At 41.8% G+C, this 21,839-nt stretch overlaps 1 protein-coding gene across 1 annotated transcript in view; it reads left to right on the plus strand.

Moving 5' to 3' along the window:
* AMER3 (APC membrane recruitment protein 3) overlaps positions 1 to 21,471 on the plus strand; it is a 46,072-nt gene extending 24,601 nt beyond the window's left edge. Inside the window, exon 3 of the mRNA XM_009477533.2 lies at positions 17,321 to 21,471. The gene's annotated coding sequence lies outside the window, so the exon portion shown is untranslated. The remainder of the gene's footprint in view (positions 1 to 17,320) is intronic.
* The last annotated feature ends 368 nt before the right edge of the window (positions 21,472 to 21,839 follow it).

A 21,839-nucleotide genomic window follows, 5' to 3' on the forward strand; every position in this document is an offset into this window, starting at 1 on the left:
ACAAACATAAATACCTAAGAGTATAAAGCGTACTGAATGATGTCCTTCACTGATTTCTGGAAGCCTTTGTGCTTTTTATGCCGTGGGAGCTAACTGAAAACATTCAAAAAATCTTTGTGAAATTTTTATCAAAATTGAAAATTTGGAAAACCTCTGCTCATGTCATCCATGGTATCAGTGAGGTTCACTTCAACAGGTTTTACAGAATACCAAGGCATGAAGGCTTAGACTCAATTTGTAACAAAATGTTGTAACAGAAATGACAAGATTCCAGAATTTCTTTGCAGTATTTCACAAGGCTGAACTTACACCTTCCATAATTCAAGAGTCTTCCTGAGGAATTCTGTTCTCATAAATGAGAGAGGTAGAGAGATGGAGACAGTTATGACAAAGAGAAATAGACAGATTTTTAGGATGGATACTTTTATTAATAGATTTGACACTAAACTGTTGCATTTATGTGAATATCCAAAACATCCATATTGGAGCAGATGAAAGCCCCATTTACCTTCTCCCCACTAATGACCAGGAGTGAATGCTTATGGAAGAGAATAAAAATAGGGTAATCAGTGGTATTAAGCTATCTAAGCTCCTTAGCTTAGGGCAAGCAATATTCATGCCATTGTATTTAATAAACAGACCTATCTTCCATTACCTATTTAATCTCATTTTGAACCAATACATACTTTTGGCCTCTATGACATTCTGTGCTAATGAATTCTATAGTTTAATTTTGCATCGTATGGGAGAAAAAAATATGTACTTTACATCTAGTGCCTCATCAATATTCAGGAGCCTATTATCCCTGTATTCTGTGAAATAATGAATCATTGCTTTTTCACCAATTGTGTACCATTCATGGATTATGTTCACATTCCTAACAGTCATCTTTCTGAAGTAATACACAAACGTACATACAACAGGAATATTGACTATTCTCCCAGGAACTTACACAATTTACTTATACATGTATCCTAATATTTTTCACCAGGTCATGAGAGCATAGCAGTATGCTATGTACTAGTGGAACTGAGGTGTCAGATGATATCACTTTCTCTTCTTTCTTCTCCAACTTTTTATTAGAAATTTTAGCCATAAAATATAGAAAACTTAATTCTGCTCGCTGTGTCCTTCTAACCTCCAAAGGGAATGCAAATGGAAACTTGAAAATGCGACAAATTATTCATTTATGATGTCTAAGTAGCCACTTTTCATCTTCTAAATAAAACAGGATGTCCACATACTGTGTAGATCTGCTTTTACAATGTAGTGGCCTTTTAACTGATTCTTCTGCAAGAATACAAATGCTTACTAAACAGAAATTATTATAACTGTGTTAGTCATCTGCCTTTATCAAGTAGAGTTTCCCTTCCCCAGAAGGTAAGGAGCAAGAAGAATGCCATATTCAGCTGATCATGTTGCAGTTGGGCACCCTCAAATTTAATCTCCCAGATACTCCAACCCATTCTACATTCACATCATTTAATGGACACACAAGTTTACAATAAACTGCATCCTAATTTTTGGACATGGTGGGGAAGGGCAGCAAAAGAGTCTGTGCTGTGGTTATGAGATGAAAACAGGTCAGTGATTCAACATTTTCTGACAAAGTACTGGGTGAGCAGCCTTAATGAGCAGTCAAGATGATGGTAAATCACATGACAGATTCTTAGGTTTGATTAAGGATTTTAAATCCAGTGGATCCTCTCTCCAAAGACTGCCTGTGTGGAAAGGGAATACCTGAATGGCTAAGAAAATGCATTCAACAGGATTCTAAAAAATGAGCAACATTTCTGTGTCACACATTCATATTGGCCGATCTCCACTTGGCAAAGCAACTCTATAGGATCTGAAACAAGAGAGCATCAGAGCAGCCTGTGTCAATGACTGAAATAGAGGAATGGAAAGATGACACAGAAATAGTCTTCTCCGTTCAGTGCAGTGCTGGGCACAGCTTGAGTGTTACTGCAGAAAACTTAGCTGCAGTTGTGCTTCCATCTTTTCATTTACCTCTGGGTTGAGCCTGCTTTTAGAGCAGGTCCAGTAACACTAGTAGTACCTTGAGTGCTTTCCGTCATTATCCAAGCAGATCTGCCTGGATTCAACATCTGTGGCTCACTCTACCAGGCTCCAGGTAATAACTGTTAACTGAAAGACCCGCCAGTCTTCACACAGAGATGCCGTGTTTAACATTTAGTGTTAGAAAAAAAGCATAATGTCTGAAAAGAAGTATGTTAAACCACAGAAGGGTTTGTAGAATATCTAACTTCACATGAGGTTTTCATCTAGCAGAAAAGCCAGGGATGGCTTAACTTCTTTAGCACTCTACAGGAGTCTGTAGCTCATCTCTCAACATAAAATCTGCTCCACAGTTCATAGCCCTTGTGATCTGTTATACCCCATCACTGGCAATACAAGCTACTCAACCTGGCAGGAACCTAGAAGTTATGAAGCCCAAAGGAAATAATTTGGGCATTTGCCCTTTGCCTACCCTGAGGTGTTTGCCAAGGCATGTCCTAGACTGACTTACTGGTTTTTCTTCCTGTTTTGCAAAGAGGCTGCTATTAAGTTAAACCCATATAGCCATACAGCCAGTTCTAAATAACAGGGTCATAAAACTTAAAGAACTTACTATAGTGTGGATCAATTGCTGTTTTTACGTCATGAACACTGTTAAACATAGCACAGGAAGACTTCCTTCTCCCCTCCTCCCCACCCCACGCATGGCTGACAGCTACATTTATCAGATTCCCAGCCCTGACAGTTAAAAAAAGAATTTAGGTTCCAAAATTAAAATCACCTCCTTCAGCAATGTGAGCAGTCACTTATACTAGTTAAGATGTAACTCTATATTCATCTCTCTAGTTACCTGCATGACATATACTGAACCTAAAAGCAAGTTTTGAAAAGAAATCTTCTTAAAATACACTAAAAAAAATGAAATTCTTAGAATAAAATCTTAGTTTTAGTGGGATCACCATTTGCTTTTTTAGCTTGTCAGAGTCAACTGACTTTCTTTAACGAAGAAAAGCATGACCTATTGCTGGAGTTTGTCTAACAATATAAAAACCAAAAATACAATGCCAATACTTTAGAATCCTGCAGAAACTGTCTTTTAAAAACCACGCTACTAAACTGCAAGCTCAAAGCACAAGACTTTAGCACCATCAGTGCTTTTCCTTATAGACCTTATCAGACCGTGCAGACTAAAATTTACAGTCTTGTGTGCCTAAATTTAGATTTTAAAAGCAGATCCAAAATTCTGACTCAGCCTATATATTTCAGCTGTACATATTCTGTTGGGTCAGAACATCAGGCTATAAAACAGGGAAATTCTAATTACTTTAGTCCAGAAATGAAGGAATAGTGGAAATCATCCTGCCATTAAACTAACTACAGGCAACAAGAAGGGCATTAAGTAGATCAGCTCATCAATAATGGAATATGGAGACTTCCAACACTAAGCAGGTCAGTGGTACACATTTCTATTTTACCCTCGGATAGTCACTCAGCAGCCTGCTCACAGTGAACTCAGGCTGGCTCGTTTCTCTTCTTACCAGCCAGCCTTCAGCATCACAAAATTTACCAAATCCTCCCATCCCTGTTGAGAACTCATGATCTGAAAATGCATGGGGATTGAAGCTGGATAGTTGAAGGCTCTCATCCAGGAAGGTTGTGTTGAGAAGTGCATTGATATTGCTTATTCTGTATCAGCTAGGAGTGTGTAAGTAAACAAGACTGTATGGCTGCTAAAAGGGACAATTCTGCATAAATCTAATCCTGATTTGCTGTATTAAATGGAATGCCTCCCGTCAACAGACATTGCAGAAACTGCTGCAAATCCAGGGAGATTTTTCCAGAGATTTCAGTGGGTTCTAAATCAATACCTAACATGACTGAAACATAACATTTTGAGATACTTACATGAAGCAATACTGATAGCTGTGTTACTTTTGATTCTTTGACTAAGAAAATACCAACAGAAGAATGGAAATTAACTATTTTGGAAGTCCCACTTTTCTGTAGAGACTGTAATGAATGAATTTGAATGATTTCAGTTAAAGGAAACTTGCTTTGTCTTTTTCAAATTGTTGCCAAAGGGCTGTAAGTAGAAAGCTGCCCAGTCAGCCCACCAGATATTCGCTGAGTCTGTGCTGAAAAAATTTCAAAGCTGATAGAAAAGGAGCTGTCCAGTTCAAAGTCAACATCACCCAGCCCTGCAGGAGAGTAGCACAAGTGGAAATGCAAAAGCAACTATCTATTCAAAATTCAGGGCAACCATGACATCTAATACCTTCAGTAAGAATGCTGTTGATTGATTAACGGAAATCTGCAACAAATTTCTTGCTGGGTAGATTAAAAACCAGCCAGGAAATCTGATAGCCAAAGGCAGTGCAGAAAGCCAAACAGATTATTAATCCCTGAAAAGATTTAATAGGCATTATTTTTACTGCAACAAAACTAAACAGGAAAAGCAAAATCAAACAAACTTACTTCTCTAGGGCTACACAGATGGTGACATCTCAGTGTGGCATACCACACATAAGAAGACTGAGGGATTCAATAACATAATAATTATAAAGACCAGATATTAGTCAGTCTGGTAATTTCAACTGTTAAATAACATTTTTTATTTGGGTTAGCATGGGTACCAGCTAATACAGAACACATCAGTTGTTCCCTATTGATAAATTTTACTGATAGTATCATAGTTACATTCAGGGAAAACGAAGTATATTCCTATCTCCTAAATTATACAAAACATTCCTTATGACTTCTGTTAAATCAAAACATTTATTGGAAAATACATCCAAAATGAATAAATACTCTACAACATAAACATTCTAAGTCTAATATATTTGCCACCCCAGGGCACTTTTCACTTGTTCTCCTCACTCTTTTTAACTGAACAAGTAATCTACGTGAGTAATGAAAATAATCTTATTGTGCAGCTTTTAATCTATTATTCAATAGCTAAAAGGAAAGTAAAAATCACCCTTTCTATCAATAATTCAGCTTCAGTGCTCATGCAGCCATTCAGCTGCCCCTCTCACCAGGGCCCCATACATTTTTAATGCTTAGGCTCTTTGTTAGGAGGTCAAATGTGTGAATTGTGGTTAGAAACACAGTTACCAGGTGTGGTAAGGTCAACTAAAGAAAATATTCCTATTGCCAACAAAACAAATTAGACTGGCAGGACTGTAAAGGAAAACTGCATGGTAGAGTCCTCAATGCCTGACTTTGCTGAAGATCAGAAAGATAAAGTCCAGCTGCCAATGCTGCCCCGACAGCGCTGGTTGGTAAAGAACCTGGAGCTCTCAGCAGTCCCAGTGAAGTGCTAAACACACTTCAGCCAGCTTTGTCTGATGGTGCGATAAAGTGCGTGTCCTAATTCAGCCTCTCCTGCAGTCCCTGTTAGTTAGTCTCTCTGAATCCAAATCCAGACGCTGGGACAGGTGCTCTCTCCAGACCACTGTATACAAAGGTCAAGGATCTGATGACAGCAGTATTTCCTTCATAGCCAAATTTTCACTGGTTTAGATGGTACTGTAATTTGGATACCTGTCACTAAACCTCAGGCCTGGACTACCTCGACCAGATCTCGGCGTGTAACAAATCTAGCTGGTTTCTTTAGCTTTACTTCCAGAGAGGCATTTTTAGAGAATTGCTCTTTAAACCCACAACAGTTTTTAGAGAGCCAGAGGTGTAGACGGCTTCCTCAGTCTACCTTTCCTGCAACGTGTGAATCAGGCACTTGCAAGAAAAACAAGAACTTTGTTCGCAAGGCTTTTTCATCTGTTAATAACTCCCTTTGAGAGTGCAATTATTTCCTCTAATAGTACAGTTATCTTCTTTGGAAAAGATTAGTATGTCAAAAAGTCTCTTCATGAGGGCTCCACAACCCCTGAGCTCAGACAGGCACCATCTCCTCTCAAGGGTGGCACAAGAAAACTCCTCTGAGTTGACACTAGAGAGACTTATGAACTTCTAGACCTCTCCCATGAAGCAGTGCATGTGAGCTGGCATCAAGGACGTGCTATTATCTTTGCATGCCTTCCCATTCTGTTGGATGGAGGAGTTCTGGTACAGAGATGGGACCCTTCCATATGTTCCTGGAATAAAATATTCCTCCCTCACTATGAGAGGCTGCCCCAGTCAGTCTCATTCCTCTGCTGAAGGGTCGACAAGTCAGCTGAAGTTCTGTACTGGAAACGGTTCCATTTTATTTTTACCTCTTTGAAAACTCTACATGACCCAACACTTTTTATGACAGAAAAAGTGAAGGATTTGCCTTATTTCATCATGGCTCAAAGTGAAGCCAATAAAATTGTATGTAACGCTTGGCAATTTCTCTCTAGCTCTCTTTCTTCCTGTCTGGCCTTCTTCAATAAGAGGAATTGAAATTCATTTGTTCCGGAGCATTGTAAACATTAATTTTAAATCTGGAATTGTTCTAGATGGAAAATTAGGCTTGCTCCTCTGTGTGTCACATCCCTGCTTCATGTAGATTTCCATTCCAGTGAAGCTTAGCAAAAACTTATATAGATCTATATAATGGTTGCTTACTACCAAAACAGTATCACAACAATTGGCCTTATAAATACACTAAAGAGGTAAAAATGAGCAGGACTTTGTAAGCTATAGCATCGAGGTTGGTTGGTCATAGAGAATATCCAGGCAAGAGTCAATTTCAATTTCAGTTTTGCAAAATCAAAGAATAAAGATAATGTAATCATTTCTGTTGCTGCCATACCCACATATTCCAGACCCAGATGTCTGACTTCCTTCCCCATTACCCTCCTTCTCCCCTCATGTTAAGTGCTGTATAAACAAAGATCAGTTTTGGGGTCTGTACTCGAAAGACCTAGAAATGATGTCTAGAAATGACCATGCAAAGCAAATGCCCACAGATGGATACGGACAGATGGTAGAGTACAAGGAACAATGAGAGAGTACCAGTTGGCCCATCAGAAACAGAAGTGTCATCTAGTGTTATCATACTTCTAGGGATGGACTTCAAAGCACAAGAAGCCCCATAGGACAAAACATTAAATTCCTTCTTTGGAAATGTAACAAGGAAATAATGCAGGCTGGTATTGTTGACTAATCATAAACAAGAATCAATATTTAGGTAGACTAGGATACAACTGACAGGATAGAGACGGGCCTTCAAAAGCCTTGGAAGGGAGGTCAACTACCAAATGATTGGTGTTAATTAGAGTAAGAGAAATAAGGGAAAACACACAAAGCAACAGGTATTTGGGTTAGTATAACCAGACAGAAAAATACCATCTTTGTTATAACAGTCTGAGTGGATATGAACAGGCAAGACTGTGTTTATCAAGGCTAGAGAAAAGGGAAGTTTTGATATCTTGGAAGCAAAATGAACAGAACATGAATTAGAGCCTTAGTCATATGGATAAAAGGATTTCATGCACAGAATAGACCAGATGCAGACACAGTCTGGATGTCAGAACAGAGAGATAATTTTGAGTCAAAGAACACTGCAGTGACTTGCAGGGTGGTGGGCTGTACCCAGCAAAAGAAAAAGAGTTGACTCAGGAAAATTAATTGCAAACATACTTAGACCAGTTTGGTACTTACTAATGATTGCTAGGGTCTTGTTTGCTGACCCTAAGTTTAGCCAGTCAGCAAATATACCACAGATGTGCAACACAAAGATGACACAGGATTCACTGCAATCCAGACTGACTGTGCCCTGCAGACACAGCCAGCTTGCACTTAACAATCAATGAGCCAGATGCAACTGTAACACTGCTAACTGCCTGTAAATTATATCTTTTTTTAAAACTGAAGAATTTGAGAGACTGTATTGCATTCATTACCATTTCAATCAACAGCAGCACAATGCAGCACTGACAAGATTCAAATGACTATCCAATATAAATAATCTGAAAGGCTCATGATATCTAGGGGAAGAGATTATTTACAGGCTATTTTACTATAGGTTTCTTATTTGGCAAAGATTTTGCACATGTGAACTTGTCCCATGCATCAGACATAGGTCTGTGCAGGCAGCTCTTTCATAAAGAGATAAGAAAAGAAATAAGGTTGAGGAAGGCATAATGAAGGCATGGAAAATCGATTTTCAGATTGTCTGTGACCTTGACTCAGAGGCTGAATGTGAGCTGTGAAACAGACAATGAGGATGGGAAGAAACCGCAGACAGCAAACCTGCAAACTTTGGAATCAGAGATTACAGACAAATTCTGACAGCCTGACCCTGCCCCCATAATCAGCTGCACCAAGCATGTGATGATATTTTAACTTGCAGGGACAGTTGGGTACTTACAAAAGCACACCAGAGCTCAGACACTATTCCTCTCAGAGGTAACATTTTAGAAGGATGTTATTCAAGTCACTTGTGATAAAAAAAGAAAAGAAAAGGAAGATAAATTTCTATACAATATATCAGTTATTTTATCACATTGTGATAATTCCATTTGTTCACATGGTCATGAAATACTTCCACTAATTCACCTTTTTGCCTGAAATTTTTTAGGATGGGTCTGCAGACATGAAAAGATTCAAAGAAAGAATGTAGTCATGAAGGTAGAGAAAAACACTGGTCTCTGGTAAACTACATGTGATGCAGTTAAGAAAGGCAGGGAAGAGTGGCTGCCTAGGATTTCCAGTTTGTCACTGAATTATGGGGACAGATACAAACTGATCTGAACAGTTCGTTCAGAACTGCAGAACAACCAGGGACACCATTACTACTATATGACTATGTTTCTCCAGCAAGAAACAGTTCAAGAGGCTCTGTCTTTTTTTTTCTTTCTGTGCCTTTTCTGTTGTGTAGCCTGGGGAAAGGAGAGGCTAGCAGGTTAGGCTAGGTCCACGCTCAGAGTGCTTTGTCAGCACAGGTCTTATGTATTATAATATTATGCTGTATATTATGCTGGCATAGCATTCTAAGGCAGATGCATCTTACAACAGCAAAAAAAGTTTTTACAGTATAATTTCTTGATTCCCTGGGAGTGACAAGTCAATGTTTTTACACAGGTGGCTTCTGACAACATTACTGTTTGTCAGGTCACACCCCGTCGTGCTGATCTGTGTGTAACTGCGTCATAGCGAAATCTGTAGTACAGTCCTGCCCTTTGAGCTATGGAGTAACCTCTGCTCTACCTAGAAAACACTGCTTTGGGTTCTTAAGACCTCTAGGGTGGCATATAAAAGCTGGAGAAGGACAGGGAGTGTGCACTGGATTTCTTCCCTGTTTAAAGCTCATTCTGACTCAGGCTGAGAATTTGAGTTCTACAAGCAAGCAAAAATGCACAGTGTTCAGAGATATAATATTACATAAAGGACCGATTTACAACATCAAGATCCTTTGGCCCTGGTGCAGAGTTCCTCTTAACTCACAGGGCACCAGCACGGCTGCACTCTTTCTGTGTGGGTGATCAGTCTTCAGCAGGACTGAAATCCAACCTAGTACTGCCAGTAGTATTGGGAGTTTCCTGCAAAATGTGCTTCTGAATAGAAATCATAGTACTTCTTTTTTGTTAGCGTGCAACAGTGTGCTCAAGGCACCATTCAGAAATGATACATACCCTGAGAAGCTGAGGTGACTGGGAAATGAAAGCCCTTCCTGCAAAATATTTTGTTTTTAAAAAATTGGGCCAATTCATGATTACAGTGTTTTAAAACCATATTCTTCATGGAAAGGGAGTTTCTGAATATCTCCATGGCAGACCGCTGAGATAGATTATCTGTCTGTTTTGTGCATGCTGCTTATGATCAATTCTGTTCTACTAATTGGCAAATCTTCTAGGCAATGAGGCATTTTTCCTATTTTCCCAGAAGGATTTTTTTGTTCCAGTAAAACTGAATTTTCACAAAGATATTTAAACTTTTGAAAAGTAGTGTATTCCCCACTTGAAAATCATTTCATCAGAAAATTCCCAGCTAACTTCTAATCTACACAACCAGCTGGAGCAATTAGCTCTGCGTGATAATGCTAAAGCAGAGCTATTAAATAACCTTGTCATCAAGGTTACAGAAATTCAATGGCCAGGCTAGACAAAGAATGCTTCAGGGCATTCCCTCATGGTAGAAACTGCTCCTGCAAAGAGCCTGCCTCAATTTCCCTTTCCCCCTTTCCCAGTGTCTACTTAAATCAAGTTCATCAGTTTTCTTTTTTATTTTTTTTTTGGGGGGGGGGGGGGCGGGGAGGAACATTGGGGTCTCTATTGATCTCTTAACTTACGCTGTTATTAGGTTTCCAGTCCTGACTTCTTTGATTTAGCATCTCCTCCTCCTGTTCCCCTTCAACTGCCATCAGCAGGCTTTTCTCCTAGCTTGGGGAGTCCATATTAGCCCAGTCTTTCTTCAGATACATGGTTACCTTCACTCTAATCACTCTCAGTTCTGAGGCTGATAACACAGACATATCTTTGTCCCAGATGAGAGAAGGAGAAACCTTATAATGCCATACTACAAGATTCCTCATCCCAGGCCCTTAAGGGACCAGTGGCCCTACATTCTAACTTGCCCCTGACATTAATAGCTCCCAAGACACTCTTCTCTCTAGCAAAGGCCACATCAAATATTTTTAAACAGATTTCCTTAGGCATATGAGCAACTGATCTTGCAAAACATCCCTTCTGGCCTTAAAGGGCCAGTGTTCTGCTGCAGTGAACAAAAGATTAGAATATGTTCCTTAGGTAACCTCTAGAAAACTGTATAATGCAAAAAGAAAAATAACCGAAAAATACAAAGCATGTACTACAAGGCTTAGAAATTCAACTGTTAAAAGAAGAAGTCACACCAGAAACAAGAAAAATCTTCAAATATGCTTGTAGGAGGAAGGAGCTGAGAGTCAGGACATCACAGTTTTAATTTGCAGGTACAGCTGAGATGTCATGAAAACTGCATCATAAAAGGGGAGCTGCTAGAAGGAACTGATTAATTAAATAATGCCAGTAAAGGCTGAGCTGATATTTGCCCATAAATTCTAGGGAATCGGCAGATGAAATGACTGAGCTGCCTAGGAAATATTAAAAAGTCAGACATTCCACCAGAGAACTGGACTTAGCTGTAAGGATGGCGAGCTCAGAAATTACAGGCTGCAGAGCCCTGCTGCGCTGCCAGGCACGTTGTCAGGACCCGAAAAGCCAGCTACCAGACCTGCCGCCCCGCTGCCACCCTTTCTTGTCCTACCGACTGGTACTCCTGCTCTGCTGTGCCACCTTGTGCTCGCCAGCTGACAACACACTGCTTCAGGAAATCAGTTAACTGCACAAGTGATATAATCATTAAAGTCCTCCTGGCTTAAACTTTCTGAGACCAAAATACTGTACACGGCAGTCTATGCCAGGTGACACAGCTATAAACAGGACACAAGAATACTGGAATGCTGTACTATCAAAATCCTTTCTGCCTTCTTGTGAAGGCCAAGATGCTCACAGATGTTTTCAGATTTTTCAGTGATTACAGGCTGAGTTTTGAGTTCATAGCAATTCAGGTCGTCAGGTAAGATCTCATTTCTCACAATTGGATATGTGAGCATTTCTCACAGTTGCTACCAGAGCAATTGTATTGTCTCTGTCCTTGTCCTCTGGGCTGTCAAGAAGCATGTCCCAGGGCCCAGAGCAGGGGACACACATTAAGAACTTCCCTACCCTGTTACCAACTCTGATACTGACATGTAGTATTTTGAATAAGCAAATCACCACCCTGAGTCTTTTACTTACCTCACTGTAAAATGGATACGACATTTATTTCACCGGGGTGACAGGGCTTTGGTGTGATTTTTCACATCAGATGGGACTTTAGAGATCTGCAAACTGCATTACTTTATAAGCTGACAGAAACACCTTTCTGAAGACAGGATACACACTGGGAGCTTAGCAGAGTACATTCAACAGAAGGAAGTCACAGCAATCCAAACAGCTCAAGAAGGCCTTTACACTTAGCAGCTCTTCGTATCCTTTTTCCAGGCACATGCTAAATCTCTTTGCTTTTTCAGGGACCACCAACATTCAGGTTACATGGGGATTTTCACGTGCCAAAACTCTCTCATTTTTGGCAAGCATCCTGAATGACTTGGGGCATGGCAAAGAAACTGTGCTTGTTAGCAAAAAATCTTAGGAACGACACAACTTGGGAGTCTACCTGATAAATCCCTCACTGCAGTCGACCTGGCCTCATCAATCCTGGCATACAAAGCCCAACCACGGAAATATATCTATTATGCAAAAACATTGCAGTAAGGACCCGGCTGCCTGAGGCTGCCCTAGCAGAGCCTCTCAGAGGTAACGTGCCCAGGGCCTGGGAGCCGAGGCACCGCTAGGTGTCAGAGCTCCCCCGGCAGTCCCGCCGCCTCGCCCCCGCGGGGCACCCGGCGTCCCGGCACCGGGAGCCGGCAGCTTCCAGGCTGTGCCGCACCGTGCGAGAGGCGGCAAACTGGTTCATCGGACACTTTCAACCCGTGGAAAAACAGCCTCCAGATCAAGGAAAATAAACTGTAGTAAGCTTATGAATATCACAAATTCCTGTGCTGGCCTGCCAAATACCGCTGCAGTATTTGTGTTTGAGATTCCCGAAGGATTAGGCCTCCTCCCTGCTTGGGAAGCGTGCCTGGGTCAGGGCGGCAGGCAGGAACGCCGCTGTTCCCAGCCACTTTGAACGTGGGTACAAACTGGGGAGCCACTTGTGCTGCTGCCTAGGGAAGCTGACAGACTGGTTGTGTACGGGAGACCCTAAACATGAGTTTATGAGTAAGAACAACCATTTAAGTATTGAAGGAGTACAGAGGTGTCTTCCTTTTATATAAACTGAAATGTAAATAAAGATAGTATGAGGGCAATGACTGTTTTTTACTTAAAAGCTTGCACTGAGAACATGTTAAGAGTGAGCTTCTGCTGATACAGAGGTGACTCTGGTGAACGTGTCCCCTCACGGGAATGCCCTGCCCTGTTCATCAGGCAGGCTGCCCTCCTCTGCCTGCCCAGTCACTTTTCTGTTCCCTCCTCCTCACAATGGGCAGAGGTTAGCGGCTGGCACAAGGGAATCGAGACTCCAGCAATAGCCATCCTCTGAACTATGTCTACAAGAGCTCCTAAGTCTCAACAGACCAGAGAGGTCCATCCCAGCTGATTTGATATTATTTTTTAGGAGTACCTAAGGCAGGTCCTTAGCAAGAACTGTCTGGGGGAAGAGTAGACATATTCTTTCCTCTATTGCCTCATTCAACATCTAATCCTGGACTTCTTTAAATTAGTGCCTTCCAACCCATGAAGCAAGTCACTTAGATGAGCAGGTAGTGTTTTCCTCCATCCCGTCAGTAGCCGGGAGGCATATGGAAAGGAACAGGAAGACCCATCTCATCAACACGTGGCTCAGAGGCTGGTGCCAGCAGTGGAATTTTGGTTTTTTCAATCATGGGGCAGTTTACATGGCACCGGGCCTCCTGGAGACAGGTGGGGTTCACCTGTCACAAAGGGGGAAAAGGATTCTGGCTCAGGAGGAAGGGAAAAGGATTCTGGCTCTTCTCAATAAGAGAGCTCAGGCTCTCTTATTGAGAGAGCTTTCAACTAGATTCGAAGGGGGAAGGGGATAAAACCAGGCTTGCTAGGGAAGAGCCTAGGGGTGGCATGCCTGTGTTGGAGAAGAGATCAATAGCCCAGCTGAAGTGCATTTACACCAATGCACGCAGCATGGGCAATAAGCAGGAGGAGCTGGAAGCCATTGTGTGGCAGGAAAACTATGATGTGGTCGCCATCATGGAAACATGGTGGGATGACTCACACAACTGGAGTGCTGCAATGGATGGCTACAAGCTCTTTAGAAGGGACAGGCAAGGAAGGAGAGGTGGTGGGGTAGCCTTGTACGTTAGAGAATGTTTTGACTGTCTAGAACTCGACGACGGTAATGATAAGGTTGAGTGCTTATGGGTAAAGATCAGCGGGAAGCCTAATAAGGCAGATGTCCTGGTGGGAGTCTGTTATAGACCACCCAACCAGGATGAGGAAACAGACGAAGTATTCTACAAGCGGTTGGCACAATCTCTAGCCCTTGTTCTCGTCCGAGACTTCAACTTACCAGATATCTGCTGGAAATACAACACAGCAGAGAGGAAACAGTCTCGGAGGTTCCTGGAGTGTGTGGGAGATAATTTCCTGATGCAGCTGGTAAGCGAGCCAACCAGGGGAGGTGCCCCGCTGGACCTGCTGTTTACGAACAGAGAAGACCTGGTGGGCGATGTGGCAGTCGGAGGATGGCTTGGGCTCAGCGACCATGACACGACAGAGTTTTCAGTTCTTGGAGAAGTAAGGAGGGTCAGCAAAACCACTACCCTGAACTTTAGAAGGGCAGACTTTGGATTGTTTAGGACCCTGGTTAACAGAGACCCTTGGGAGGCAGTCCTGAAGGGCAAAGGAGCCCAGGAAGGCTGGATGTTATTCAAGAAGAAAATCTCAGAGGCACAGGAGCAGGCTGTCCCCACGTACCGTAAGTCGAGCAGGTGGGGAAGGAGACCGGCCTGGCTGAACAGAGAGCTTTGGCTAGAACTCAGGAAAAAAAAGGAGAGCTTACCACCTTTGGAAGAAGGGGCAGGTGACTCAGGAGGACTACAAGGATGTTGTGAGGTTATGCAGGGAGAAGATTAGAAAGGCAAAGGCCCAGCTAGAACTTAAACTGGCCACTGCCGTTAAAGATAACAAAAAATGTTTTTACAAATATATCAGCGACAAAAGGAGGGCCAGGGAGAATCTAATAGTCAGACTGGTCATCCTCGGGGTTTTCAGGCCCCTGAGCTGGGAGATGGAGATAGGATGCAGAATGAAGCCCCAGTTGTCGAAGAGGTGGCAGTCACTGACCTGCTCCTCCACCTGAATGCTCACAAGCCCATGGGGCCAGACGAGATCCACCCGAGGATACTGAGGGAGCTGGCAGAGGAGCTTGCCAAGCCACTCTCCATCATCATATATCAGCAGTCCTGGTCAACCGGGGAGGTCCCAGATGACTGGAAGTTAGCAAATGTGACGCCCATCTACAAGAAGGGTCGGACGGAGGATCTGGGGAACTACAGGCCTGTCAGCCTGACCTCGGTGCCGGGAAAGGTCATGGAGCAGATCATCTTGAGTGCCATTACGCAGCACGTGCGGGACAACCGGGGGATCAGGCCCAGCCAGCATGGGTTTATGAAAGGGAGGTCCTGCTTCATTACCCTGGTCTCCTTCTATGACAAGGTGACCCGCTTAATGGATGAGGGGAAGGCTGTGGATGTTGTCTACTTGGACTTTAGTAAGGCCTTTGACACTGTCTCCCACAGCATTCTCCTGGAGAAGCTGGCTGCACATGGCTTGGATAAGTGCACTCTGCACTGTGTTAAAAACTGGCTGGATGGCTGAGCCCAGAGAGTGGTGGTTAATGGAGTCAAATCCAGTTGGCGGCCGGTCATGAGTGGTGTTCCCCAGGGCTCAGTGTTGGGGCTGGTCCTGTTCAATATCTTCACTGATGATCTGGATGAGGGGATCGAGTGCACCCTCAGTAAGTTTGCAGATGACACCAAGTTGGGTGAAGTGTCGACCTGCTGGAGGGTAGGAAGGCCCTGCAGAGGGACCTGGACAGGCTGGATCATTGGGCCGGGGCCAACTGTATGAGATTCAACAAGGCTCAGTGCCAGGTCCTGCCCTTCAGTCACAACAACCCTATGCAATGCTACAGGCTGGGGGAGGAGTGGCTGGAGAGCTGTCTGGCAGAAAAGGACCTGGGGGTGTTGGTTGGCAGCTGCTGAACATGAGCCAGCAGTGTGCCTAGGTGGCCAAGAGGGCCAATGGCATCCTGGCTTGTATCAGGAATAGTGTGGCCAGCAGGACCAGGGAGGTGATAGTGCCCCTGTACTCGGCACTGGTGAGGCCGCACCTTGAGTACTGCGTTCCATTTTCGGCCCCTCACTACAAGAAGGACATTGCTGGAGCGTGTCCAGAGAAGGGCAATGAAGCTGGTGAAGGGTCTAGAGCACAAGTCTTATGAGGAGCAGCTGAGGGAGCTGGGGTTGTTTAGTCTGGAGAAGAGGAGGCTGAGGGGAGACCTTATTGCTCTCTACAACTACCTGAAAGAAGGTTGTAGCGAGGTGGGGGTCTGTCTCTTCTCCCTAGTAACGAGTGATAGGACGAGAGGAAACAGCCTCAAGCTGTGCCAGGGGAAGTTTAGGTTGGATATTAGGAAAAACTTCTTCACCGAAAGGGTGAAAGGTATTGGAACAGGCTGCCCAGGGAAGTGGTTGAGTCTCCATCCCTGGAGGTATTTAAAAGAAGGGTAGATGTGGTGCTTGAGGACATGGTTTAGTGGTGGACTTGGCAGTGCTAGGTTAATGGTTGGACTCGATGATCTTAAGGGTCTTTTCCAACCTTAACGATTCTATGATTCTATGAAGAAGGGAAGGCTGAGGTCTGGGCTGGGTAGGGGGGGCAATGGGAAAGCTGCAGTTGGTGGGAGAATACTAAAGCCAAACAGAACTGATCGCAAATCTCCAGCACTGTGGTTTCATAGGAAACCACTGAGCTGCATCACTGGGAAGAATCATGAAAAACATATAACCACATTTTTAGGAGTGGTAAGGGCCCTGGGGAGTGTTTTACTTATTTCATGAAAATTCAGAAGCTTAATGACAAAACTCCCGCTAAAAAGACACTTGCAGGTAGATGCAGATGGCATATGGTACAAAGTTGGCAAGTTACTCTAGACTTGTTTATCCTCACCAGCATGGAAGGCATATTTCTTATTCCACAAAGAGTCATAGAATCATAGAATCGTCAAGGTTGGAAAAGACCCTTAAGATCATCGAGTCACCTCAAGTAGCTTTGAAGTGCGCAGGAGCTTGTGACTTGAACTTTGAAAAAGGGACAAAACGAGAGCGAGAGCTGGCATCTGGCTGGGGGGGGGGGGGGGGGGAACGACACTCCTTTAATTTATTATGCCACAACTCAAGGCAATGACACTGTTCACAGCATTTGCACCCTCTGCTCTGTAAGAGTATTCTCGATGTGTTATGGAAGTGGATACCTTGATGCTCATCGAGTAACAGATTTACTGGAGTTCCAGGAAGAGATGGATTTTGATGCTAAGCACTGCAGTATTCTGTGACTGAAACAGTGTTTACTTTGAATCAACAAAACAGGAAATTCTTAGGTCATTGCTAATCTGGTCCTGGTTGCACTCTGGTGGTAGCCAGTTTCTATTTCTGGTTTTAGTTATTTTCCTTTGTTCACTCTTTCAACAATATATTGTTAAATAAAAACCTGAAATAAATATGTGAACACTTAAGATGTTTTTGCTTATATTGCAGGTGCAACACTGAAGAATCCACTTGTAGATATGGATGCTGCCCCCCTCCCATGTGTAATATAGCATGACATAGTTCCATGATGTTACATCGATGTCACAATCAACGAGGATTTCTCTGTAGAGATCCCACTAGAGATGCTGCAGCAGAAAATCATGCTAGTCTGTCTAACTGATTAATATAGTTAGGAGTTCCTGACAACCAGACAGCCCTGAAGCCATGTTTGCAGATGGGTGGTAACTAATACTCTTTTAAAAAAAAAAAACAAAACACCTTCCGTAGGGTTTTGAAAAAAGTTATGCCATGACAAGAAGGTTTAAGAAAAAAAGACAGCATATTTCTGTCACATTGTGCCACACAACAACTGAAAATACCACTGTATGTTTAAAACAAACGTATGTGCAGAATGAGTAGTCACTTGGGTAGTTGTTATGAAGAGGTAAAATTGTTTTCTGTTGTACTAATTTTTCTTGAATTTTACAGAAATACTTTATATATTTTATGGCAACTGTTTAACCATCTTAAAGCACCACGGTTCTAGACTGCAGATTACATTAGTATGGCAAGATTTACTGCCTGGGGAAAGGTATTTTGTAAACATACAAATAAAAATATCATGAAGCATAATATAGTGCTTTGAGTCTTTGGCCCTATATTGTCCAAAGACATGTATTTATCATGTAGCAGAAATGGTGAATAGGTTAAAGAGGTATACTTGAAAATCACCATCAAAAAGATAACTTCTTTGATCCTCTTTTTAAAGGAGAGAAAACATGCTGTTTATATCCATGATAATGGCTGTACTTAATCTTATACAAAATCATCTTTTTCCAATTTAAAAAACGGTCTCAAAGTACTAGGTAGGATACATCGTTAACCCAGTTTTAATTTTTTTGTGCCATCCTTGGAGTGAGCTTAACAGAACAGCCATACCTCAGTTCGAATCTGGACTTGGCTGTCTTATACTCTGAGAATAAATTGAAAAAAACAGCTGTGCTTTGGAGATGGAACCAGATGATCTAATGGTCCCATTTGGCCATGGTATGTTTGAAGAGATCTTAACGACCTCCTCATCTAGTATCCTGCCTCAGACAGTATCTTTGCCCTGAGATTTGCTGTCTCAGGGAAAAGTGGAAGAAGGACCTACGAGGCTGGGGACTGAAGCAAGGCAAAAAATAATTCCTTCCTGACTCAACAGTGAGCTCACACCTTGGTACAGAAGAAGGTAACCTTATTCCTAAAATTCACTGAAGTGGCAAGGAATTAATCTCATTTAGCTTTATTCATCAACGTAAATATGTGTACTTTATCTATAGCAAACAGAAGAAGACAAATAACTACAGAGGTTGATGAAAGACTCTCTGGCAATACTCCACTCTCTCTATTGACAATATAAGGCTACGAGACAAATGCCTTGGATTAGATGCTTGAATTTTGATGTCTGAAGTTAGGATGATTTCTACCTTAAATCATTTATAAGGGCAAGAATATATAACCACAGTATTTAAATGATGTCTGCATTTTGCAGAATCTGGATTTTAAAAAGCATAATGCATCAAGACTATGATGCTGTAAGATGAAATCACATGCCCTAGATATGGTATGCACTTTCTCAGTATTACTCTATGATTACCAAAAAGAGAGAGGTTCTCTCTCCAACACGCAAGACTGCCAATACAAGTCAACTTTCAGAATGCAGTCAATTTACCACAAGTATCTCCTTAAAATATAGATTATAGGTGCCCAAGGCCCTCTTCCATAGCATAAAACTATGTCTCTGAAAAATGCTAAGAATTCGCTGTTATAAAAGCCTGAAATGCCAAGCAGTTCATCATACAAACATTCCTTCCTGAAATACGAAATGACACATTAGATTTGGGCTAATCAAATAATAATAAACATAGGGCTTAACATTCCAGCAAGAGACAGAGTCTGTACAAAAACTAGTTGTTCTTCACACAAGTGATCCCTTTCCTTTTATAATTACTACACTAGCCTCCTTCACTACCTTCACTCACCAACAGTATCTTGTAACAGAGTGCACAGAGCCTCGAAGGAGCAGAGAAGCAGAACTTCTCAACCCTGTAGAGTACTACACATCTCTTCCCTGGATTTCAGGTTGAGCGACCAATGTCATGGAGGAAAAGAAAGGCACCAGAAGGAGAAAAGTCACTTTGCTGCCACACAGCAAAGGAGACAGTATTGCAAAGGAGACTATTATTTCTCCTGCCTTACAGGCACAGAGCAACAAATGATTTGTCTGACATTATTTATCTCCCAAATTGGTGTCTTCTTTCTCCTGCTCCTGCTCTTTTCCCTGTAAGTCCTACTTATCTGTCAGAGCTACCCAGTCCCTGCTGCTGCTTACATTAAAAGTACCCAGATCTCCTCTTTTGTGGTCTCTGCCCTTCACGCAGAGGGAAGCAAACAGCTTCCCTCTGTATGACTTCTTCTGCTCTCCTCATGGTCTTTAAAGCTGGGCTCTGTGGCACTGTCAGTGCCCGGACGGTGGTTCCGTTGTGATACAAACCACAGGGAACGACTGCAGACAGGAAAGATGGGCTTTTACTCCTCTTATACAGGCCCAGGATTGACACACACAGCCCACAGTTTCACATGCACACTCTTCTGTTGGGAGCAGCAGGGAGGCACGTAGATTTATGAGTCACCTGCAGCCGTTGAGCTTATGGACACATCTAGTTCTAGCAATAAATGTATTGCACTCTGAGATTCAGAGGTCCTGGGTTCAATCCATGCTGCCAAAAGAACAACTGTGGATCTGCATTACACACCACGGAAAAAATGCCTGTGGGTAGTCTATTCTAGTTCTCCCCGTGGAGTTGCATGACTGCTATAGCAATGTTGGGGGAAGCTCAAAAATCTTCAGGGCTTAATCATTTTCCATTTAAAGAACTAACAGAAAATCTACCTCCTCAAGATCATATTGAATAAGGTGTTTACCAAGATTGGCTGTAAACTAGTTTGGAGGAAAATCTTTAGCTTAAACTCATTATATTACATGAGCGATGTCTCCTTAGGAAATCAAGGCATGCTGGTGAAATGAATCCATACATGTGAATACTCAATTTCTCATGCAGTGCGTAGCTGTGAGAACAAGTTCCTTCAGCCTGCTTTCAGTCTAACATACTGTCATTCCCCTTTGGTGTTAGATGGCTTTTTAACTTTTAAATGTATAATACAGAAAATTAAGATAAATTATGAAAAACTTTGCACAGACTTTTGTGGCTACAAAATTTCAGATCAGCTTCTATAAACTGCTCATCTATTTCATGTCCTGTTTTTACAAGAATGGAAGCAGTGACCAGCTGTGTCCACACATAAGATCAGAATAATAATTAAAAGAAGAACAATACCTTTGTGCTAAAGACAACCTCCAAAGAAGAAAAAAGATTTTTTTCCCCTTCTCATGGTTCACTAAAATGTAGAAAAATGTTCTGGAAAAAATATTTTTAAAAAGCTATATTCTGCTAAAGACATCAATCCTTGACATTTCTTCTTTTAATGCACAGTTCACTAGAGTTTCAGAGGTGTTTTGGGAACTCCCAGAACACAGACCAGGTACTTGAGTACCCTTAATAAAACCCCACTTACTGCTTTGAATGGAGAGAGCACTCACCACTTTACAGAACTGGAGTGTAAGTAATCTGAAACTAGTAAAAGTGTCTGGAAAAAATGTAGGAAGAATTATCAGATCCATTTGAACTGTCAGGTAAGTGTTCCTTCCAGAAGCAAAGTATTAAAATGGCATTCAGGTATTCCAATCAAATGTAAGTGATGTGAACTTAGCAACAAGTCCTAGAGTAATAGTTTGCTTCACTTAGAACAATGAAATATTCTAAGTAAGTTGCAGCGTTTGGTGGCAAGATATTGTAAATGCTGCAGCAAATGCACAGGATGCACAATAAAGTTGCAGGTAAACAGCAGGATATTTAAGAGAGAGCAATGTTACATATTCTGGCTTCTACTTAATGAAAAGGATACAGACCAGTGGTACTCTTGGATGGACAATGTATGTGTGTGGTACATATACACGTACATGCATAAAGAGTGTGTATGCATACCTAAAAAGAGGGTTTATGCAAACTTGTTAAGTTCAAGAATAGGGAAGAAATCTGAAGCCATTTAAAAATCTGAGTAGCAGATTAATAAAATTTTCAGTACATATATGATTTATTATGTAACTAAGATACATGCATTTATATGCTGTTTAACATATTTTGTTAACTATTTTTCATATATGTCATATCTGATGTACATATGCTTTATGTATTATATTTTAGTTACCATATTCTACATTACATATTAAAGTCACTTGGATTCGATGTTATGTTTGGTCTCTAATCAACATCACTTTATTGTTTTACATGACCTTAATGAATCACTATTTTCCAGCATTGCAAATTCATTACTCAGCAAAAAAAACCCTACTGCTTATGAAGAATTTGTTTATTTTTTTTAAATTCCCAGCCTATATCTGAGGCTTAAAGAGGCAAAATTCACT

This window comes from Nipponia nippon, unplaced genomic scaffold, assembly GCF_047370975.1.
Source record: "Nipponia nippon isolate SJK-2023a ecotype South Korea unplaced genomic scaffold, ASM4737097v1 scaffold_7, whole genome shotgun sequence".
In the NCBI taxonomy this organism is placed as follows: Eukaryota; Metazoa; Chordata; class Aves; order Pelecaniformes; family Threskiornithidae; genus Nipponia; species Nipponia nippon.